Source organism: Cynocephalus volans, chromosome 8 (genome assembly GCF_027409185.1).
Source record: "Cynocephalus volans isolate mCynVol1 chromosome 8, mCynVol1.pri, whole genome shotgun sequence".
Classification (NCBI taxonomy): domain Eukaryota; kingdom Metazoa; phylum Chordata; class Mammalia; order Dermoptera; family Cynocephalidae; genus Cynocephalus; species Cynocephalus volans.
In genome coordinates, this window is record NC_084467.1 from 62,111,072 (window position 1) to 62,136,845 (window position 25,774).

The window sequence follows — 25,774 nt, forward strand, 5'->3', positions numbered from 1 at the left end:
AAACAATATAATATAAGGTTACTTTTCTTCTTTCTTTAAAAGCTATGAGTTGAAACAGCTTTCGATGGTAAAAATGAGAGGCACTCACTGCAGAATATTTAATGTGCTAAGGTCAGTAATGGAGATACGTGCACATGCATAATACTGTCCCCCCCCTCCAAAGCTATGTACAGAAATACTTCATTTATATTAAAATCATAATATTTTTGACAAATTAAATATTTTTTAATGAATTAAAATTTAAAATTCCATCTCATCTTATATTTTTGGATAAGTGCTTTTATTTACATTTATTTATTATTCACACCATTATGTAGTTGGAGTTTTCCTCTCATCTGGAATTTATTTCTTGAACCAATATAAATAAAATCAATACAAATAAAAAGTCATGAAGATTACTTATTAAAGGTAAGCAATATGGAACCCTGGTCACTAATTAGTCCTGCAGGATCTTGCTGGGGCAAATAAAGTAAAATTTAGCTTCCAAACTTAGCAATAGTTTGGAATAATCTTTCTGACTTAGGAAGAGATGGAAAGTTAGCAGGAAGATGTGTTTGAAACAGGGTCCACTGGTAATTGTTCTACTAAGAAATAAAGCCACATATGTTAAGAAGTTTAACCCATTATGCTCATATGTCAGTAAGACAGAAACATTAAAGTTCACTTATAATTTAATAAAGTGAAATTTTGGAGGCTGTTAAAAAAAACTTAATTGAGAAGCCATTAGGCTGGGACAGCTCCCGTGCTTTAGTTTCCTACATAGATAAACTGAAGTCCAGTGTAAACAGTAAAATGAAACTTAAACTTAACCAGTCAGAAGCCGCCAACTGAACTCTAACTAGTTACTTTCTACCAGATTATACACAAATAAGGCAAATGACAAGCTGTAGCCAATCAAGTAATTTCTTTACCTTGCTTTCGCACTCTGCTAATAAAAGCCATTTGCTCATGCTGCTAAATAGGAGCTCTCTGAAACTCTCTGGTTCTGAGTTCAACATTTTTTGTTGAAGTCTGTCTAATTTGTCTAGTTTTCCTTTTAACAACATTCACTGGAAATATACGTCCTATTAACTCTTTCACTCTGTTAAAATATAAAAAACAAAAACCAGCAAAACACAGCAAAGGTGAAGTGCATACTTTGCACCTTGCTAACTTAGATTTTAGATGGTGGTTCTGGAGCTGAACCTAGCCCCAGGCTCTTAGCTATACCTCTCTCTTGCCTAGACTGAGGGGCAATTAGTAAAGATAGTCTTGAGGAAGTCAGGTGGATTTCAGGAAGATTCTCCCTTTATTTTCACTTCTAGGATTTTCTTGCTTTAATTGCTATTGCCACCAGCCCACTGGTTAACTCCAACTGGCTGGCTGTAGGGGAATGTTGTGGATAAACCGTTTTGTCTCAGTTCCGCTACAGTCAGGCCTCTTCGTGTCTTATCTATACTTGGCTTCATTTGAAAAAGATTTAAACTAAAAGTAATGATCAATATTTATAAGAGAAACCATCATTTCTATTTTAATGCAGATTAAACATATGGCCCGAAGAGAGCCTTTTATAAATATTTAAAAGCAATTTCTAGGTCTGGCCTCTGTTTCCATTACTACATCTCCACAGTGGTTGTCTAGAAACTACAAGGCACTTATTGACTCCAATATAATTTGGTAATATAATTGGCCCAAACATTGAATTTAACCATTGTTAAACATCAAATAATTTATTTGAAACAGATGTAAAATTATCAGAGAAAGAATTTGAGACACCAGTTAAGTCCGTATGGAATAGTCATTGGGTCCCTTCTATACAACATGCCTTTGAATCTTCTCCAGCAGAGCTTTCATCCTAATTTAATGCAAACATTTCCAAAGTTTAACCACGATTACAAATCTGGATTACTGCAATGTTTGAAGCCAAACATTGAACCAAGTATAGCAAATGTGCTGTAGTTGAAAGAACTCCAGACAATAAGAACAGGAATAGAAGGAAACTAACATGACTTAAACACTTCATGTGTTACAGGCCAGCCAGGGTCCTTAAGGCATCAGCCCCCATCTAACATGCTCAGAACGTACACAGCTCATCTCAACAGGTTGAAGAAAGAAGGCTCTGAGAGGTCCTCCAACTAGGAAAGAAACAGATTTTAAACTTAGTTCTGCCAGACTCTCTGTTACAAACTCTATGAGTTACAAAAGTCAATAAATTCCAGTAGGTCTCAGGGTCTTTGTCTGTAAATTGAGACAGTTGATTTCTAAAGCCTCTTCCATGTATACAGTCTATTATTTTAAGTCTATGTAATCAATTAGCACAGTTATAAATCATTCAGAGAAGCATCAAAATCATTACTGCTCTCTATTCTAAACTATTCATGTGTTATTTTTTGTTACCAAAGTAGACATCACAAATTTTTAGACTATTCATATTTCCTTTCTTTTCTCAAATCTAGGAAAATGAGCAAACTCATCTTCCCTTACTTCTTAAATACACGCATTTTTAAAATAGTGTCAAGTTTAAGATTGTTGACAAAAGGAAAGCCTTTTTTTAAACCTTTAAACCTTTTTTCAGGTTTTTAAACATACAACTCCCAATAGTATTAATTGAAGTTTAAGGATCTGGCTGCTGAGATACTTGAAGAATTCCCTTTGGATTTCTCATGAGGCTTTCAAAATAATTAAGTCTTTGCTACAGTGCTCTGTGGGCATGATCTTAAAGATGAAAGATACAATGGTCTGTTTAAGAGAATACTTTTTAGAGAAGGCATTGCTTCATGCTGCCATGTAGCTGGGCATATCAGCAGGAGTCGATTTGAAATGGCTCGTGGTTTTTCTCTCATAAAGTATTCCACAAATCAAGCAACAAAGAACTGGAAAAGAGAGAGCGTGGAGCAACTAAGCATAATTCTGAAAATTCAATTTTATATTTCTTCAAAGGTATACCCTGGACTAAAACATAGCTTTTTAATGTTCCTGTGTTGATTGGATGTGATTGCTTTGTTATTGTTTGGTCAATCTCACCAAACCACTTCTACTTTCAAGAGAAATTTCTTCTATCTTGCTCTTTTTGTTCTGAGCTAAAACAAGATGATAACAGTGGTTGGCACTAGTGAGTTAATTTTATAACCAAAACTGACATCCCACTCAAGTACTGTACCCACTACTTAAAAGAATAATGAATTGTCAGTTTTAACTGGAAAGGGGTTTTTACGTGATTTTATAAGTCTTTTGAATATTTATTTTGTCCCATTTTACATAAATCTATATAAGATTTATCTTGTTAGTTCCAAATGTAAGTCTCTCTTGGCCAGGCTCAGAAAACAAATTAGACTTCACAAACATTCTGAAGACTGAATCAATATATTAATACTGAGGAAGTGTTTGAAAGATTTATTAACCACAAAAAGACAAATATTACATCAGAAATATTAAACATGTTTAATCAAAATCATCAATTGTAGTTATTCTTAGACTCTATAAATAGTATAGAGATTTACGTAAACATGCTATAGATTCAATCCAGTCTATCATATGATGAGAGCTTTCAGGAAAGAAAAAGCAACACATTAAAACTAAAATTGACAGATGGAGTCAGACAGAAGATCTTTTTTTTTCTTAAGTTTTTTTTTTCCTCATTACTGATTTTTAAAAATAACCCCATAAACTCAGACATTAAATGTAAGCCAAGTAATATTCAGTGAAGATTCTCATTTATGCAACAAATATTTAATGAGTGTCTATCAGAGGCCAGGCCACATGCTCGATGCTGGTGATAAAATTTAAATAGATATCATTTCAACCTTTAAGAGACTTAGAATCCAATGGGCGAACAGTTGAATAAGCAACTGCAATAGAAGTGTGAACATTTTAAAATTTGAATACTTTGGAAAGTCACTTGGTTCAAACCGGTTTTGGAAATTTATGGGTAATTAAATACCTGGATACCTATAAAATGCCAATAATCCTCAAAGACAGGCCTGATTATCTTCATTTTACAGATGAGCAAACTGACCCTGATTGACTATAACTTGAAATTGTCTGCTAAAGGTAATAATGCTAACCATGGTAGAGAGGGAATTTAAGTTCAGATAATTTGACTTGAAAATGTATTCTATTTCTGTTTTACAACTCTGCCTACCATTCTAGTTAGATTACATGTAATTATAATTGACTAGATTACATGTAGATTAAATGTAAGTAAAATGACATTCAATGCTACATTCAGTTTATCTGGCAAAATCCTAAACTCGTAGAGTCGGTTGGATGACCATATCTGAGGTTCTTCTAGAGCCTTGGATTTTAACCAGAATTTCCTATAGTACTTTAAAAAAAATACACACACACACACACACACACACACACACACACACACTAGAACCACCCAGGAAGAGAAATATCATTTTATTTGTTTTCTTTTTTAAAAAAATTATTCTCCATATAAAAAGCTATCATACATTGTACAGAAGAAAACTAAGGCAATAGCCTATTTATCAATTACATTTCTACAATGTATTTGATTAAAGTGTACATTGACTGGTAATGTATTAATTTTATCAAAGCTTACATTGGTATCAAAAATAAGGCATTTTGTAAGAATTTTGCATTGTGATGTTTACTAACATATGATTAAATGTAGTACAGTGGAAAGCGGTATGGTCAGGAAGCCAGATAAATGGATTAAGTCCATTGAAAACCTGTCTCTGTTGCTTACTATCTTTTGGATCTGGAGCAAGAAACTCACCTTCTCTGCACTTCAATTTTCTTATCTGAAAACTGAGATTCAGATACCAATTCATTGGTCCTGAGGATAATGTAAATAATGCAAAACACATTTAGCTGTAGGCATGAATAAAGCTAAGAAATAGATCCTAAGCCCCTTGAGAATAGTGACTGTTTTGGGGAACATCAATACCAGAAGGAATTGAGGCCAAGAAATACAAGATTATTTCACCGAGATTATGTGAGTATTTAGTAGCAAAATTGGAATTAAGATCTTAGTTTCAAGTATGAGTACAGTCTCTATCCATTATAATAGTGTTTCCTGAAATAAACAGGTATACTGGGAGAGAAATAAAAGTCTGTAGTGTCAAGTAAATCTGATAAAAGATGAATTGAACAATAAGAAATTTAAAGCATGAATTTTGTAGTTAGTTTTTAATTTGAGGCTTGTCTCTGATACATTTTATTTGTATTATTTTGCATAATTTCTAACCTATATGAGCCCCTCCTTTCCAGTTTCCTAGTTCATAAAATATAGATAAAAATATTTACATTTATTGTCTTTTTGGGTTGATTAAATATGATAATGAATATCAAGCATGGAGCACAGTGTCCGGCACACAGAATCATTCAAACAGCCAGAACAGCCATAGCATATGTATTAGTGGTCTACAGCTGTTGTAACAAATTACCAGACACTTTGCGGCTAAAAACAACAAAAAAATTTATTTTCTTACAATTCTGTGTGTTAGAAGTCCAACACTAGCCTCACTGGGCTAAAATCACGGTGTCGGCAGGGCTATGTTATTTTCTGCAGGCTCCAAGAGAGAATGTACTTTATCATGTTTTCCAACTTCCATAGGCAGCCTTCACTCATTGGTTCCTGGCCTTTTTCTTCATCTTCAAAGCTAGCAATAGTGGCTCAGTACTACTCACATCACATATCTAAACCTTTTTTCTAACTTTCATTTTCATTTATAAAAACTCTTATTATTACATTGGGTCTACCTGGATAATAAAGAATAATCTATAGAGGACCCTCCTGCGCTGTTGTTAGGACTGTGAATCAGTACAGCCATTATGGAGAACAGTATGGAGTTTCCTCAAACAACTACAGATAGAACTTCCATATGATCCAGCAATCCCACACCTCGGGATAAATCCAGAGGACTGGAAAACATCAGGTCGAAGGGATACCTGCACTCCCATGTTTATTGAAGCTCTAATTACAATAGCTAGGTGATGGAACCAACCTAAACGCCCATCGATAGATGACTGGATAAGGAAATTGTGGTTATATATACACAATGGAATACTTACTACTCAGCCATAAAAAAGAATAAAATTCTACCATTTGCAGCAACATGAATGAGCCTGGAGAAAATTATTCTAAGTGAAACAACCCAGGTACAGAAAGAAATACTGCATGTTCTCACTCATAACCAGGAACTGAATCCATACATAAACAAATGAAAAATAAAGAAAGACAGAGAGAAAGAAATAAAGAAACAACAATCACAGTAATACGTTCAACTTTTAGAAAAATAGAGGTGGAAAAGGGGAGGAGAGGGGGGAGGAAGAGGGGGGCTAATGAGGAATTGGTCAACAGATACAAAGAATGATTGCATATTGTAATGATGAATAAGCTAAGTGTACTGACCTAACCACCACACATTCTACACAGTTATTGAAAATCAACATTGTACCCCATGTATATGTATAATAAAATAAATAAATTAATTAAAAAACATGAAGAGAGAAAATAAAATTAAAAATAATAAATTCAAGTGATGAGCAACTAATTCCATATGCAACATTAATTTCCCTTTGCCACATAAAGTAACATATTCACAGGTTATAGGGATTAGAACATGGAAATCTTTGGAGACCCTTATTCTGCCTACTACAGCTGCTATGATAAAAATCATTCTTAGAGAATGTTATGTACATTTACTATGTGTAAGTTTTAAAGGGGAATGTAGTATTCAGAGTTTTTAAACTTACAAGGGTACTTCGAAAAGTTCATGGGAAGATTCATATTATGTTTTAATTCTATTGTCCACAAACTTTTTGGAGTACCCTAGTATTTAAATCTTTTTTATTGCAGATCATTTTTTGGAATTATTTCTCCAAATAATTCACTTTAGGAAATGATGTATTCTGCTATATCCTCCAATATATTTGTTAATAAATGAACTGTGAGGATAAATGGATAGATAGATGGATAGATAGATATGTGTGTGTATGTAGCTATACATTTATGTATATGTATTTACAAATATGTATATATGTACATATGCATAGATATACACATTCACCTAATTAGACCAAATCTTTTCATTTGCTTTGTAATAAATCTCAATTTTACTCTTTAAAATAATTTCTTTTTTTCTCTGACATTTCTTTAGTTCTAATTTTAATTGTTTGATGTATGAGATTCAGTGCAATTCTCTGTAGGAAATCCTTATCAGTTTAAATAAGTTTAAAGGTTCACACTAGACCCTAAATTCTAGCTTCATATTTTTACTAAAATACGGAAGCAATCCTTATCCACATGATGTTTTCTATTCTAGCATAGACAAGACAAGAAAAGAAGGCTGCATGATGTCACTTCTGATCCCCCATTTTGTGTGTGTGATAGTCTCATGTTGTTCTTGTTTTGGGATTTCTCGATCTTAGAGATTAGATTTTGAAGGATAAGGAAATATGTTAAGACTGAAAGAAGACCCAGTGCCAAATGATACACTTTCATCAGCTGATTAGAATTTTCTTTCTATTCATTTTTCCCTGATTTCATTTCTAATTATTTTCTTTTTAGTTGCTCAGCACTTTGTAATCTTTTATAACAAGAAAATGGATGGCACACATGCACAATAGAAAAAAGATAGAGCTGCCATTCCTGAATTCTATTTTATCATTAACACATGGTTGCAAACTCTAGAAACACGATGTGTTTCCTCCAAAGAAAAAGAAAAAAAGAAAACAAAGAAACACAAAGTGTTTCCTCCGAAGAAAAAGAAAAAAAGAAAGGAAAAAAACAACAGTGATAACTAAGTATACCCCTTTGTGTATATAAGACAAACAATATTTTTCCCAGCATGTCTCTAATCCTTCAGTGGTATAAGCTTCTCTGTGAAGAGTTGACCACAATAGGAACATCCTCTCTTATTAACATAACAATTGCTAAATTTAAAACAAAGACATTCTTATTTGAACAATATAAGAAGATTGTGAGATATTTCTGGCCCTTGAGAGTAGAGCTTATGGTTAACCTCCGATATTATTCTGAGACAACAAACCTGAATAAGAATTAACTCTTTCTGAGCCAACTCATACCACTCTCTAGATTCTGTAAGAAGACACTGTCATGGCACCCATGAAAACAGGAACAAATTATTTTCCTTGCTTCAGTGTTTGATTCATCCTGGGGCCAGTCTCACCACAGAAAGACTTCATCCATCCTTTGCTTCAACAATGAAAATTTAGGTGATTGTAACATTAATGCCTGATAAAACTTATCCTTTTTATCTTTCTTTCCACATTTCACAAAAGAGGTAAATGAACCACAAAGTTGTTGCTGTGAATGAAAAAATTAACTGGAAATACAACTTGCTCCTGGATTTCCAGAGTATGCCAACAAAATCATCACTTCTCTGTAGGCTATTTCTTAGGAGAAGTGAAAACTTAAAAATAATATTTATAAGGAACTAAATACAAAGAGAAACTAAACCAAGCAAATAGAATAGGCACATACTTCTTCCTCCCATTAATCAGAATTTTTGGAAATTCATGAAAAATGAGACTATAGAGGTGCAAGATCTTTTAATATTAAGTAAATATGTATTTGTAAAACACTATACTGTAGTTTGTTACCCTCTTTACCCCATTAACTTCTCAGTAGTATAGGGAATCTGCTGATGGCTTACGTCCAGGCAATGAAAAACAGATGCTCTAAATTATTACCATCCATTTGACCATCCCACCTTTCAAATGATTTCAAGTTTGGTGCTATCACTTGGTGCTGTCACTCCCTTTACCACATGTAAGCTTCCTCTGTCCTTTCTGTAGAAATGTAAGAGTATTGGTTTATTCTTCTCCTATTTTACACAAGCATCCAAGCACTACAGCACTACAGTATTCAGTCCAAAGAAAAGCTATGGTTCTTCCCTGAGAAAAATGTTTTCATAGCCTCCTGATGGGTGGTAGAGGTTGGGAACTATCACAGTCAATGTATTCTCTCTCTCTCTCTCTCTCTCTTTCTCTTTCTTATTTATGTCAGAATACCAAAGAAGTCAGGAAACAATTTTGCTTCCCTTTCATGCAGTTCCACATAGATACCCATGCTGCCATCATTACTGCCTATTATTACCTATTTTAACTGGGTGGATTTATTTTCTCTGTGCTCTTGTTTCTGCTATTGGTAATGACTATAATTTCCTATATGAAAGTCTTTTGGGCTGCTCTTAAGTCTTTTCTGTTAGTTGACACCAAAAGTTTTTCCGACAATTTAGTCTGCAATTTGTCTGTCATTATTAAAGTCAGAAGGTACACAGTGAAATCTATTTTTTTTAAAATTGGTTTGTTTGTCAGGATAGGAGATGATTGGTCTAAGATAAAAAGGTTAACAAGAATCTCATTAATTGTGATAAAGTGGCTAAGTGGCATTTTAACACATTTGGGCTTAACAATTACAAAGTTGAAAAATGGCTTAGCATATGCATTTGTTTATGTTGTGCTGTCATCACTAAAAAACTATAAAATATGAAGTTGGAGAAACAGGCAGCAATATTTATAACAATGCTGTTTGATACATCTATTAAATAAGAAGCTAGACTGACAAAGCAGAGAAGAGATTGATGAATTAAAAATGATCAGTGAGCTTTTTATCTGATTATAAAAACATATACATATCTCTTAAAAGACTTTGATTACAAATAGTAATAATAGTATCATTTATTGACTACTGACTTTGTGTCAATTCTCAACATATTTCATCTCTTAATTTTTAAGGTAATTCTGTAATGAATGTTTTATTCTCCACAAAGCCTCGAATGGACTTGTGTCTAAATTCTGAGTTCACACAGCTCCTAAGTGGCAGAAGGAAGGGCGTCATAATTCCGGAGAAGCCATTTCTTCCACAAAACATGGTTCCATTAACTGATTAATATCAACTATGATAGCATAAATTAACTTATAAGGAAAGATTTATTGAGACGTATAAGTAAACACATTACCTGCCCTAATGTGATTTACCTTTTAGCCAGAAACACAGTTATATTAACCAGTAATAGACTGTGATAGAAGAATGAAAAGGGTCAAAGATGACTCAGAAAATGTGCGATAAATTCTACTTGAAGGGAATGAAGAGCATTTAGGGAAGAAGAGAAACAGGGAGATGTGAAACAGATTCTCTAAGGGGACAGCTAATGTTCACTATTCTCACAGGGTCGGGGTAGGCAAAGAAGATAGGCCAAAGAAGAGATTGTTGCATTGGGGCGAGTAGGCAGTGGGGGTTTGCTCGCCATTCTGGCTCTACCACTTCCTACAGAGATATCTTTGAACTCTAATCATTTATTTTAAAGCCTATTGTATACTATTTGATGCTTTAATAAATTTTTATTAATACACTAGTGTTAAAAATCAAATACAAAATAAAGTAAAAAGCATAGTGAATCTTATTATAAACAACATGCCTTATATACTTCCTTACAATCCATTAGGATAGTAAGCAATAGAAAATTTGGTGGCAAAATTCCATACAATATGGAGATCCTTTAAAAAGTACCCATTCATCATGGAACACTGAAAATGTAAAGAATACATGTAGTCGAACTACCAAATGTAAAGAAATCAATAAGTTGAACTACCCAAACCCAGAGATTTTTCAATTCCAAATACATGGTATTCTAACTTTTTATTTTACAGACTATTCCCAATGATAGGCCTAGATTTTCATTTAGCCATATATATGCTTTCATTCTGGGCTCAAGAAAAAGGGGTCCATGGGACTGTATGTAATAGGCAGTTTCTGATTATCCAATTAGCAAGAGGAGTTTGGGAAAAAGGGAAGGGTAGAGGTTGGCGTGACATTTTCTTCTGTGTTTCATGTGCATGCATATGCCCTCTCTATCTCCACCTGTGTCAGTGTTCTCCACTTTATGTAATAGTCAGAGAGGACTAAGGCCACACTTGGCACAGTGAAGTGTGAGCCACTTGGTGTCTGTGGCTACTCATAAATAACACTTTATGACAATGATATGGAATGTTAAGTACTGCAGTGGGAAAAGGAGAGAACTAAAAAATTCTGGAGCATATTAAATCAAACTGGTATATTTAGTTATCTCTGAACAGAAATGTAACATTTTAATAGTAAGTATAACAAATAACCCCTGTTCTTTCAGAAGGTGATGAACCAGAAGTCTAATCCCATCTCTTATCCTGAAGGAACAAAACAGAAGATAATTTTGCTTCTGAAATACATAGCTTTTCCTATTTGACTAACTCCATATTTTAAGCCTTAAGTACATTCCAAAACATCCCTGTGAATTCAAAGGATCCAGAGTTTAAAACATTCTCTCCCTTTGATCTTGATAGGGTCACCCCAAGTTTTTAACTACATGCAAATGCAAAAAGTCAGTATTATCATATTTTGGAAGCAGCCAAATTGAAGAGCAAACCACACTTCAGAAAGTACAGATTAAGTTAGGTTGCCTTTAAGGAAGACCTTGCTGTGTACTGCGAAGTTAAAAGAGGAAAACACCATACTGTCAAAGACAAGAGGGCTGTGTGAACTACAAGCTCAAAAGCCTCACTGTAATCCCAACCACATGCCAAGTCTCAGAAAGTGGGACAGTATCTCCTCTGGAGGTGGGAAACAAAACACTCCAAGGTGTGCAATGCTGACAACTCTCCATGAGAGATGGATGAGCAATGGAATGTTTTCTGCCTTCAAATAATTGTTCAAATGCCCTGTAAAGCATCTTCATTAGCTAAATAAACACCTTTGAAAGCAATTTTTTATTTGTCCAAAGCTGAAGTAACTATTTCCAGGAGTCTTTATTAGGTCAGAAGCTTCAAGGGTAAATCTGTATGCTACTTTGAAAAGTACACATACATTTTCTGTTAAAAATGCTCTTTTTAAAAGAGAGTATGGTATGACATACCTAGAAATAACTGAATATACTGAACCTAGAAAAATGAGTTTTCTCCTTTGTGCCATTATCCTGACATTTTATTCTTGGTCACTCAAACCCCGATTCACTAATATACTCAAAGCCTGACTCACTTCACTTCATATCATTGTTTGCTCAGAACAGACTGCATAACAGGCAGTTTGAAGGTCAAGTTTATCGATTAAAACCCACAGCAATGAAGCATCTGTTAAATCAAGGTAACTGACTCCCATGTGGCTTAATCCACATGGAATTTTTCTAAATAGGATAATTTTGATAAAAATTTGCAACAGTATAAGATTTCAAGAAAACAAAAATATTACTAGGTGTATTATAATTTTAAAATTACAGTGCTCACATTCCCAAGTTAAGCATCTCTACCTTCACATCTTTCCATCCCTTTCTACAGTATCCATGGTAGTTCTCAGACACTCATTCAAGTGTGGATTAACACAATAGGTGTCCAACTGGAATTTTCTTTGTCATCTCCTTGCATCACAATTTTGTTCCACCAAAATAAAAAATCTGTTATGCTATTTCCTTCCCCCATCCTTGTAAATGAGCCCAAGCTGATCAAAAAATATGTAGACTGAATCACCACTATATCAAGTTTTGTTATCCTACACAATTTGAAAAGGACAGACTCATAGTAATGCTAGACAGTGCTCAACCGGATGATTATGTAAAGTCATCAGTAAAAACAGTGCTTTTTTGTGGATAAGTTGTTGACAGATGTTACCAAGTTCTCCACTGGTTGACTTTCTTATCTGTCTTGTTAATGCAAAAGGTCTTATCCTATTTATGTGTCAGGAACTTTGAGAACAGGATAAAAACTATAGTCAATCCTGCCAGGAGAGAAAGACCAAAAGAACCAAATCTTACATATACTCATACTGTCATGGGTTTTGTGGTTGAAGAATCCCTTGGTTTAAATTCAAGTGTCCTTGTTTTCATTGATAAAGTAGCTATATTTTAGAGTAAATATCTTCCTCAATAAACAAACAACAACAAAAAGTGATAAAAGGAAGCTATTTCAGAATTTGAAGAAAGTTGTTATTTACAAATCTCAAACCTATTTTGTCAGACTTTCACCATTTCTTTATACATGTAAGACTGTGTTTCCACCATTACCAACTGCTGAGATGTTAGAGCTGGATGGATAACTTTAAAATTTCCATATGATGACACTCATAACCGCTGTTTCCCCTGGCAGCTTCCTAATCTGGGGAAGTTCCCAGCCATGGCTCCTCAAGGCTCCCTGCTTAAACTCTTTGCAGCTGCTCTTCTCAGCAATGAATGGCTCCAGTCAGCAGTCGAGCCCAGCAATTACTACTTCCTACAGCTGCTCCCCAAGAGTCCCATTGCTCCACCCAGGCTCAAACAACCTCCAACAGCATCTTGATCTCTCAGGAGCTGCACATTTGAGCATCCCTTTGTCAGCACCACTTCTAAAGGAGTCTATGACAGTGATCTGATTGAGCCATTCCTCCAATCTTTAAAGCTTGTTCTGTTCCTCCTCCACCCCCACACTCACTCCACTTTATGCAGCAAGACAATGTGGCATCATTCGTCTAACTGCTTCTTCAGCTCTTGCTGAGACTTAATGTAGCTCCTCATTCAGCTCTTAATGATTTATTATATTCACTAAGAGTAACTTCCAAGCAGTTTACTATCATCACTAATCATCACTTCCTGCCTTGTAATTAAACCTCAAGCCCCTCTGCCTACAAACTGCTTTACCACAAAAGTTGACTATGATTCTCCTTAAGAAAAGGACCACTGCTTCCTTATGTACCCATCATATACATATGTACTAGCCCCTATCTAACTTTAGTGTGCTCATTTGCCTCCAAGTCAATAGCCCCTCACTGATTTGTAAGTTCTTTGACAGGAAAGGCTAATTTTGATTTGTGGATCTTTGTTTCCAACACCTACAACATGCTTAGCACAAGACAAATGCTTGAAGAATGTGCCTAGGTTGCATTAGTTAGTGCCCAAACTCAGTTAACTGGTTTACTGGAGAAGAGTCCCAAATTGCTCTTCAGCAGTTTCCCCACAAGGCAAGGCACAGGTGCAGCTGTAAAAATCAAGGCCCAGAATATTGCTGGACAGCTCATAGCTCCCAGGGTAAATAAACAACCACGGCTCTACAGCCTCTCTGAAGGTTTTTTTTTTTTTTTTTTTAAAGTTGCAGTTTTTGTGGATAATGAGAGACTGCTGTTTCCACTCATACCATTGTGAATTTGTAGATCTAATATTCATTAAAGATGCAACTGAAATGTTAATGATAATTGCACCCAAAAAGCTAATAAAGAGAAGCCCAAGGCTCACATAAATGCCAGCATTTAATAATTATGCATACTTTTAGCTTTCCCTCTGTAATTTATCTTACTTTCTGATAATTAGTTTAGTAAATCTGAGATCCCAACATATGTGTAATTAATTTAAAAATTTGTTTTTAAATTTGCTTTTTATATTCAGGAATGAGATTTTTTTTTTTTTTCAGAATGCAAAAGCGAAATTATCATTATAAAAAATTGTTACCTATATATAAGAGAGAGCCTAAAAACATGCCTCTTGAGAATATTTACAAGGAAGAAACACTTGAAATGTTGGGGAAAAGATCTGTATCAGACAAGGTCCAGTCAGGAAAACAGAAACCAGTCAAAGTATTTAAAAAAGAGGGATCTGACACAGGGACTTTTTATACATGTGACAAAAGCCTGAGAAGCCAAAGAATGTGAAGAAGAGACAACTCAGAGATTTGTAACAAGGAGCCACTAATAGTCATGCAAGCAGGTATCATTGGCAGAACCCACAGGTTGGGACTGTTCACCAGCAGCAGGCTCCACAGCTCGGGGCTTCCCGGTGTGAGCAGTGCCAACCGCAGGGGGGCTGTCCAGCGGAAGCTGGAGCCGAGGAGAGAAAGGCCTTGCAGGGGACCCTGCCTGTGGCAGTAAGAGAAGAGAAAATAGCCCGACTTCTTTCTCACTGCTGTCTCCAATCTCCTTCTTGCCAGTATCTCCCACTGGGTGAATCCTGTCGGAAACCGGAAAACACAGTAGGCTGGAAACAGCACCCGTGGGGGTGACACAGAACATAGCAAGGGAGGCACAAAGAATGGTTTTGAGATCAAGTAAGCAGAAATGTACAATATATTTTCTCTACTTTTAGGTAGTAACTGATTTTCAAAAAAATGTAGAATTATTTCCAATTTTTCTAGCTCAAAATCTTAACATTGGTATAAGTTTTTCACATAGAGTATCTCCACAGGAAAGAAGAGAAATTAACATTATTAAAATTTGACAGATTAACTTTATTGTCTATATTCTTATATAAAAATCACTTGGAATCGGTGAGAGCAATATCAGTTATATCGTAATTCAATAAGAGAAAGAGGAAAGGACATATCTGTACATTATTAGCTCTTTGGAAAAGGAAAGGTTTTTTTTTTTTTTTTTAAAGGAAAGGTTTTAATATCTATTGAAGACCTACTCTGAATCAGATACTTTGAGAAATATCTTATATATCTAATTGTTTTTTAAATGTTCACAGCAAACTAGAGAGCTGGGTATTATTTTTTACTTCTCAGAGGCAGAAAGTGAGTCTTAAAGAGGTGAAGACACTTAACCAAGTTCATGCACTTTATAAATACCAAAGCTAGATATCACTTGAAATCAATCTAATGCCTATGGCACAATAAACTGCTTAGGAGAACACTGGTCTTACTGAATGAGAGAAAAATTTCAGAAGAAGTTTCTCTGGTCACTGGCTGGCTTACACTCCTAAGGGACTTCACTCATTCATTCTATCATTCATTAAATATTTATTTCAGCCTCAATTACAAACCCTGTTGTAGTCACTAAGAGTAGGGCAGTAAGAGATAGGATTCATACCTTCACGTAGCTCGTTGCCTCCTGTCATGCATTTGAGAATTAAAGCATGTGTCTATCTTTTCTACAGGATCAGTGGTTCTCAATCTGTGGTGATATTTACTCCAGCAGGCATTTCAGTGACACGACAGGGGAATGCTCCTGTTATCTAGCGGGTTGAGGCCAGGGAGGCTTGTAAGCATCCTATACTGTACAGAACATTCCCCACTACCAACACACATATGCACACACACACTCACACACACAATAATTATGTGGTCCAAAATGTCAATAGTACCAAGATTGTGAGAGTTGTTCTAGATGCATAAGAAGGTATCTTTATTTTTGAATGTGTTTATGTGTGTGTGTGTGTGGGGGGGGATATATTCATTTTTTATTTGCTGTCATAACAAATTACCACAAACTTATTGGCTTTATAAAACACAGATTTATTATCATACACATCTGTAGTTTACATGTCCAATGTAAGTCTAACTTCGCAAAATCAGCATGTTGGCAGAGGTACGTTCTCTTCCAGAGTGCCTAGGGGAGAATATATTTCCTTGATTTTTCCAGTTTTTAAAGACTACACATATTCCTTGGCTCATGGTCCCCTCCTCTCTCTAAAGCCTGCAAGTGGTGAGTTGAGTTCATCTTACATCACATCATCACCTACTTTTGCAGTCACATTTCCCTCTATCTTCCTCTGCTTCCCTCTTCCACTTTTAAGGGTACTTGTGATCTCATTAGGCCCTGGACGATCCAAGATAATATCCCTATCTTGAGATCAGGTTACATTCTTCCTTGCCATGTAATCTAATACATTCACTAGTTCTGGAGATTAGGTTGTAGTCATTTTGGAGGCCGTTATTCTGCTTGCCACAAGGAGGAATGAAACCATGTTCAGCTTTTGGCAAAGTTTTTTGCACATAGTAGGTACTGAATTAAAGTGGGACTTGGTAAATCTTTATTCAATTAAATTGAATTAATCCTAGATGCCCTTTTAAAAAATGGACTACCTTAAAATGAAAGGGTCCTAAAAAGAGGGAATAACAATACACATGTCTTGCCTTACTCTGCACCAATAAATAGCTCTGAAATCTGTCCTTCCTTAAGTCTTCAACTCTTTAAAAAGTGTCCATTCATCTATTTGCTCAATTAAAAACCTGAAAGAATACGTGAAATACCTGAGAGAAAATTTTAACTGTGAACTGTGTAATTCTTGGCCCTTTTTAAATGTTAACCTCATACTTAGGTTTGGCATTAGGAATTCTTGGCTATAATCTTTGTAGCTAATTCTGTTCCCTATAAGTATATTTTTTTCTCAAAATAACATTGCTAGGGGGACTTTTTTTTTTGTAAAATGCTTGTATCTCATTTATTATTATTTTGCTGCTGCATGCATTCACTATTCCGCATTTGTGAAAACATGGGGATTAGCAGAGGATAAGGATGTTATGACCTGGAATGAAAATAACCAACCTAAGTCATGAATGCCTAACTAATCCTTTTAAATTAAAAATTTCTTGTTATGTCAGCATTCCTGGTGTTATGTCCTAAAGACAGGATCAGTACGTTAAGTCACAACTTAAGCAAAGTGATTGACGTGAAGCCAGGGAGAAAGAAACAGGTACCTGTACACTAAACCTCTGTTTATTGTAGGTACAAATAGGTACAATAAACCTCTGTTGAGTCCCTAACATTTGTCAGGCACTGTCATGGATTTCAGATCAAAAGAATTAAGACCCAGGCATCACCCTCCAGAAATTTGCTAGGGTTCTTATTTGGAGTCCATGGACAGATTTAGGGGGTTCATGAGCCCTGGGCTCATGTAAAGCAGTATGTAAAATGTTAAGAGTACATTTTTTTTAGAGAAAGTGTCTACAGATTTCATCAGATTTTCAAATGGGTTCTTGACCACAAACTGTTTAAGAACCACTGGTCTAGATGCAGACCTAGCAATGTGGGTTAGAAAGCTGACAGCTTAGTGCAGGTTCATGGGCCACCTTTCCTGAGTCTCTCTACTGCTCTTGCTAGATCATTAACCAGAAGATGGTGAAGGATGGGAGGTAAAATGGTATGGATCAGAGAGACATTGTGACCTAGTTTGACTCTGCAAACCGAACTGTGTCTTAATTGTGCCCATTTCCTCTTGGCACTACATGTGATTAATCTTTATTTTTCAGCTACAAAACATAAGAAAAATAGTATCATTAGGAGACTCAAATTTTCTCCTCTACTAGATTTTATCTTTGCCCTAAACAAAGGTTATAAGCAGTATGCCACTTAGAACTTAGCTAACGAAAATAGTAAAATACTAATTGTCTCTGTAGTAATACCTTAATTATACACATGATTTGAGAAGGATAACAGAAAAAAAATATTTCATAGATCAAATACTATTACAATGACTTCCAAGGAGAAGATAAGTTATTTCACCAGACTTAGATTTTATTTGCAGTGTTTCTCAAAATAAATGGGCCAGGTAGAGGTTGGTAATCTTTTATTTATAGAGAGATTTTCATAGTGATACTGAACATTGTATTGGAATTTGACATGTATTACTTACACAGTTATTTTTCTTGTTTTTAAGGAAAAACTAAAGATACTCCAAGATAGGCAACACACACTCATATAACCATTCTACAATGCACACACAAAACAAAACTCAGAATTACTACCAAGAAAATGAAAACATGATCAGTCTGAGCTTTGAGACAGTTATCAAACTATGTGCTTCAGAAACTATAATAAATATCCACTAAAGGTACTTTTAAGGGCAGCAAATCTTATTGAAAGAGATAATTACTTAAACATATTTTCAAATTATATTTTGGACTGTACACTGCAACAATAAATAGCTCTGAAATCTACCCTTCTTATCAAAAATAGAAATATTGCTTTACTCAGTCTCAAAATGAGTTATACATAATTTTCCTCTTCTCCTTATACATCCCATTGCCAGAAATCCTTTTATTTAACACTTGCCAAAATGGTTCAAAACTTAATGCTTAAAGAGAAGAATAAAGTAGGGCAGAATTGCAGCTCAACAATACTGACCACAAACTATACAGTTGTTTGATTTTTGCCCCTCTCCTGCCATCCCCTCAAAATATTATCCAACTCATCAGTAGATCCAAGGCACTAAAGCAGAACCTTCCTTGCTGGCACAATTCCTCGTTTGCAAAGGTGCTTATTTAAATCCCAATATTGTTCACCTTTGCTGTTGCCAGCTCACAAAGCTCCTTCTTAGGAAAAAGGGGTGACAGATGGAAGCCAATGATGTGCAATATCTATCAATATTATTTTTTGTTCTCTTTCCTACCTGTCTCTCATTGGCAAATGATAGCATATTGAAAATAACAAAATATCACAACTTGTTCATTCTCTTTGTGTGTAGCAGCAGTACATTATAAATTTTAGCACAGTTTTGATCTACACTATTGTTCCAGTATCAGTATCTTATATTAGACAACATATAAAAACTTCATGTACTAATTTTTGATTAAGAAAATATGACCACTATACTTATAGAGAAAATATTTCGGGAGGAAAATTACTATTTACTGAAATCTACCTCCTCTTTCTGCTGCTTCTTTTATATCAACTGCAGAAAAATAATTTTGTTTTCCCATCGAAGTACTAACCAGGCCTGACCCGGCTTAGCTTCCGAGATCAGATGAGATCGGGTGAAAATAATTTTGTTTTAATTTTTTTGTTTTCTTTTACCTTCATAAAAAAAAAAAGAAAGAAAGAATATTCAGAAGAAAAATGTGTATTTTGGAAGAAAAGTTTATATTCAAATGAGAATTTCACTCAAAATTATCTCAGTTAACTTCATTCCTTATGAAACATAGTAGCTAAAGCCATAACCTAATCAGTGTCAATATATTCAGTTTGATATGAGGTAATGGTTTCCCTAAAAGCTGGCCTGTTACACCCTGCCATGTAATAATTGCCATTCTAGCTAGATTGGATTGTATGAAAAGAAAACTGAAAAATGTATTAATTTTTAAATTTGTTATACAATATTCCATTACCTAAAACAGCTTAGCTCATATAAGCACAGGGTTAGTGAACCTGAGTTTGTCTGTAAAGTTATATTTAGGGGAATAATCTTGCTGAAGTCTAGATCACAAATGACACCTGAAAGACTTATTTTTTCCCAAGTATTACAAATGAGGCTTAATTGTTCTAAACTGTTTAGGTACCAGACCATTATCTCTCTAGACTTCTATAATACTCCCTCATATATTTTAATAGATTAAATATTTCTCACTGAAGAGCACACTTGGGGAATACAATGACAGTCCTCTTAACGGAAGAATATCTTCCAAAGTGCTAATACATTCCTATCTTCATAAATTCTTGTTTTCTGGACATTGAAGACCAATAGAAATAGAAAAATGGGGTGCTTTAAGGCATGGTTCCATTGCTACTGCTACCCCACTGTGGGGAAAATCTGAAAGGACTTAATACAACCTTATCTGTATCATTTATTGAACTTAACTGGTCTTTGACCTTGTGTTCAGTAGTCAGGTATTGATTAGACTCTGTGAGCTTAATATAATTTGGCTCCCACTGGACTTGCACCATAACATAAATTGGGGCAAGCAAAGAATAATTTGTGGTAGAACAGGTAGGAATTCTCTGCAGAGCAAATGAGAAAGAGCGTGTATACCCCTTATCTAAGAAAGTTTAATTTAAATTATTTAATGCCACTTTTAATTGAATTTTAGACAGTAAATAAACATTTTGTTATAAGCAGTTATCATGTATTTATCATCACATGTAAAGTGTTCTTAGAAATTTATCTCTGTTATCTAGTTAATACAATAAAGAAAATATAGATTATATACAAAAAACTAAGGTAACTTTCGGGAGACCTAGATTTTACTGGTAGTAACTCCACCAACAAATCACCTTTTTCACTTTATCTAAGATTATATTTTGTAACTATTTTATCTTGTAGGTATACCATGAAGTTACAGTCCTTAAAACTAAAAATTCTTTGGGTGAATTGATGATATATAACTAACTTATGGAGCCATTTTTATTTCAGGTGATTTGTTATTCGTTCCCATGCTAAAAATATTAAGGACATGTGTTTTGGATTTTTGTCCATTTCTTTGTATTTTACAGCATGCCCCAAATTGGGTTCCTATGTATAATCCTAATTTCCCCCACAGATATAAATAGAGCTTGAATAAAACAGAGCGGGAGCCAGTAAAAGGGTCTTGTCCTGAGTAATCATTGCATTCAGGCAGTGACTATTTTGACATTTGTGAGCTCTGTAAAACTTTTCTTAGTGCTGATAATATTTCTTTAGTTTTATTTTGTCATCTTGAAAATTTTGAATTGTTCACTGTTGCATAACAATGGCTTGAATTTTTTTAATGTACATGGTATTTTGATATGGTGTTTGATCATTACAGCTTTTCCTCCCTTTTATTTTTTAAAGAAGGCAGACCCATGTCCTGTAATGCTGTTTATGATCATCAGCTCTACCTGGAACAGTAGTATGTCTTCTCTTCCTGTGTATACCTTACCAAGGCTTTCACATTCATAAAAAAGATGCTAACATTAGATTAAGATGTGCTGGTCTTTAAAAAATATGATTTTATACTTGTGGCCACATAGAATAACTTCTCTCCAGATACTCATTGGTAAGTATATTTTTGAAGTATCTGCACCTAATTTCCTATTCAAAGACCAATTGAGAGAAATAGTATTAGTGGAGGCTTGCCTCAGGAAGGATAGGTTGTAAAATTTCTTTATGGATTATTAAGGTGATAATCAAGAAGATATCTCCCTGTTATTGGATGGGCATCTTGTTGAAAATTCTATTTCTTTTTTTTTTTTTACCTTCATGAACTTCGGGTTATATTGAGAGGTAATATAAAGTAAAAACCTATGAATGAGTGCTGTACGTACAGTTACTGTTGAGATGTTCCTTCCTTCTCACAGTCATTCTCTGAGATGGCTCAGAGTAGAAATGCTTCTCCATTATGAATAACAGGATTAGGGTACTGAGAAAAATAAGTTTTAACCTTATGGACCATGAAATAAATACTGATCCTGTCTCTCTGTCTGTATTGGCTGCTAGAAATCTTAGAACTAAATTTATTGCCAAGGTCTGAAAGTATATACATATCATTAGGAAAATTTTATGATCTAACCTCACATCTGATTGAATCCTACTCTTACCTTATTGATCTTTTGCTTCCTATTTCTCCTGTCTATCTTGGTGTACTGACTACTTCTTTATAAGCCACTTGAAATCCCTTCCAACATAAAACAGAATGTTAATAATAAGTGGTATTTGAATGTGTTGTCTTTCCATTTCACAAAGGCTTTCTCAAAAACAATGACTAAGCCAGAGAAAAGGGTCTGACATTGTCATAGTTTGGGATCTTTGCGAAGCACATGAAACAAGAAGGAGTTTAGACTGCAGGATATTTACTAGGGAATACCCCTGTGATCAACCTCTGGGGAAGGAAGAAAAAGGAGATAGGATTGAATAGAGCAAGAAGTTGAGCTAAATGGACCCATCAGAGTTATCCTACTTTGGGCTGTAAGCGAAGGGTTCTTTATACTCCCTGCCTCAATCAGTCATTGGAGGCCACCTGCTCCAGACAGGGCTTGACCTTGGCCAAGGTAGTTTTCTGCAGCAAAGGCTATCCACCAAAAGCCTGACCACTGAATATCGTCTGCTTACTACACTCCCAGCAGCTAGAGAAACAAGCCATGCTTGAAAAAGGAAGCACGGCATGGCATCCCATCTATTCCAAATACTCTAGGTAAGTCAGATACCCTGAGGAAATTACAATGCCCGGGGAAGTTAAATACCCTTCAGAAGTTATTTTGGTTACAGAGAGTATGTGCTAGTCAAATATCCTTCTGCTCTGCCTAAGGAAAACCTAGAGTATATCGTCCTGAAAGGGAATGAGTTGAGTGATAAACATTTTATATATACTTATTTAATATACAATGTCTGTGAATGTCTATTTTGTGCTATACACAACCCGGACTTTAGACATTATGGAGGACTCAAAGTGGAAACCAACCTGTCATATAATCGAATGGGCAGCATTTGCAATTCACTATTTCTGTCATTACAGTATTGTAATAGGTATCTCTGGCTTCATAACAAGTCCTCCAGCCTCATACATTTTATACTTGTGAACAAGAAAGATTGTTCTTCATAAATGCTGGGCCACATGATTTAAAACACTGAATAATTAGGTAATTTGATTTATCAGCATCATATAATACACAGGTTATGAAAAAATTTATTTTCCTACAGTCTATTAGCCAATTTCCATCAACTTGAAGTCAAACTCCAAATTACCACATTTTTCAAATTTGATGAGTCATAGATTGTTCAGCTCAGTGGATGAAAGAAAAACATAAAAAGAAATAAAATATACTTATGGAGTATATCCTAGCAGGTGTTATATGTAAAAATGAATTTGCATGGTGCTCAGTATGAGTTATAATTTTTTAAAATTTTTTTTACTTAAATACCTTTTTTTTCCTTTTAAATCAAGAGCAAACAATCACAGTGGATTGTTGATTTTATTTTTTGGTTGTTTGCTTGTTTTTGTCATTCATCTTTTTGTTTTGACTGACATGGACCTCAATGATCTTCTGCAGTCTCTTCCAAATGAGAAAACTAGAGTTCAGAGAGGCTTGATAATTACCCATTTTATAAGGGAAATTCAGGATTAGAATCCAGGATTTCCCAGCTCCTACTCTAGTGTTTTCCCTCCCCCATTGCTCCATTCATTTGTACTAATAGCTCTAAGAAATCAATAGCACCAGCAAATTTCCCATGTATAGTGTTCTGTGTTGGCAGATATTCCCTGTATTATCCCCTTTCTAAAATGATTTTTTTTTAAATATCTCCCTTGAGTACATATTTGCAACACTTGGAGATGAGCTTTATTTTTACCAGCCAATGTATGTTTGACATCAATGATTAATACAGTCTTCCCTTAGTTGCTAAGTTTATCTTGGTGAATAAAGGATTGACAAATTGCTGGGCAAAGAGCATAGGCTTCAAAACTATCCAGATACACCTGAGCATCAGACAGCCTAACAAATGTAGAGACTGAGGAGCTGTGTATATCAGTTCCTTTTGTTCACTGAGAGGAAATGTAGCTTAAGTGGGGTTGGCTTTTTATGACATTTATTTAGTTCTTCAAATGACTGACAAGCCTATTAATGTATTCCCTGAACTTTATTAATGTAATTGGAAAACAGCCCACATGTCAATCAACTTCTAATAAATAATTATGTTCATAAATACTGTAAAATTATTAGCTTTTAATTTTACCCAAGCACATACTTTCAAAACAGTAAGACGGAATTTTTTTTTTTTTCTTTTTTTTTTTTTTCCTAGAGGAACCGATGTTTTTTTGTTTGTTTTTTCGGGCAGCTGGCCGGTATGGGGAACAAAGCCCTTCACCTTGGTGTCACCATCACCACGTTCTCTCAAGTGATTTAACTGGCCAGCCCCTTGAGGAACACAATATTATACTGAAAAACATTCCTAACTGCTCAAAATTTCAGCATCATGAAATGGCCAGTCAAAAAAAGAGTACCATAGTAAAGCATGTAACAGTTTTAAAAATGCGAACAGTATTAAACAATCTATGTAATATAAAGTTACAAAGACATTTTTTGGGAACTAAACATGTGCCTGGGAATATTTTATATAATGATAGTCTGGTTTAAAAATATAGGCCTAACACAGAACAAGAGAGTATAGAAAAAGGAAAAAGAAATACATTTAGCCTTTAGCAATATATCATTTAAACCTACAAGTTTAAAATGTAAAAGCAAAATGTCTGCATCTTAAGTGATCAAATATAGTATATTATTGTCCAAGTACATTTTTTCTCATGTAATAAAAATCTTTTGTAGTCTTTGAGCTAGAAACACAAGTTAAAGGGCACAGAACCGAGCAGAAGGACAAAATCAGGCCTGGATAACAGAGGAAATGTATTTTTGTCTTATAATCTTGTGTCAGTTCTTTGAAGCTGGACAAACTCCTGCCCTATGGAGTCCCTGAATAATCTCTGGTAAAGAAGAACTCTTCTGAAAACTTTATTATATTCTCACACATCACTTTTAAATAATGAACATCATCACAGTCTGCAATAATCTGTACTAAGAAAAACCATTGAGGAAATTTATTTACTTATTCTCCAATTTATAAATTCCTCTTTAAAGTTAATTGTTTAGTTAAGAAATTTAACCTTATCGTAACATTAAAATATTTACTAATACTGTAATTGAAGCTGTATTTGATTTCATGTACACCTTTATCTAAGGAAATAAAGCTCAGTTAATAAGTTATAGATTAACGATTTTTTCATAATTAAGCCATGTACTTTATTTTTTATTCTTGGGTTATCAAAAGGCAAACTTGAAGATAGTACAACTAACTTGTCCACTTGACTTTCCTATTAGTAATAAAACATGCATGCAATTATCATATAATTTGTTATTAATTTTCATTACAAATACTGAAATGTCATTTTGAGTTCCACAGAGCATAATATATCTATACAACCAACACATGATTAATTTATAAAGCACAAAGAAATAATGTGAAAGGGCAAAAATATATATTTTCCATTCTCCTAGCATTATAATTGCATTTTTCTTAAAAAGTATTTGTACTGTGATACATATGCTCTTACATTTTAGTATGCAAGAGAAACAAAATAATTTGCCTATTTTGTTTGTATTTGGAGATTGAAAATTAGCTAGCATGATTTATAATCTACTGAAAGCAAATCAAAGTATGAAGCATTGTATACATATGTTTTCAATTACTTTACACTTAAATAAAGTAATTCTAGACGGCTGCTACTTTTCATTGTGACTTGAATCAAAGTAAACAGAAGTGGGATGGAAACAGAGTACTGGAAGGCTAAGAGGACTGCTTTTGAAGAGTTACTATCAATTTTTCAAAAAGTTCTAATATTTTAATGTATCTGTCATAGGTTTTCAAAGATT

At 34.5% G+C, this 25,774-nt stretch overlaps 1 protein-coding gene across 1 annotated transcript in view; it reads right to left on the reverse strand.

The window, feature by feature from the left end:
• The window catches only part of NEGR1 (neuronal growth regulator 1), an 847,674-nt gene that overhangs the window by 468,412 nt on the left and 353,488 nt on the right, over window positions 1–25,774 (reverse strand). The window lies entirely within an intron of this gene.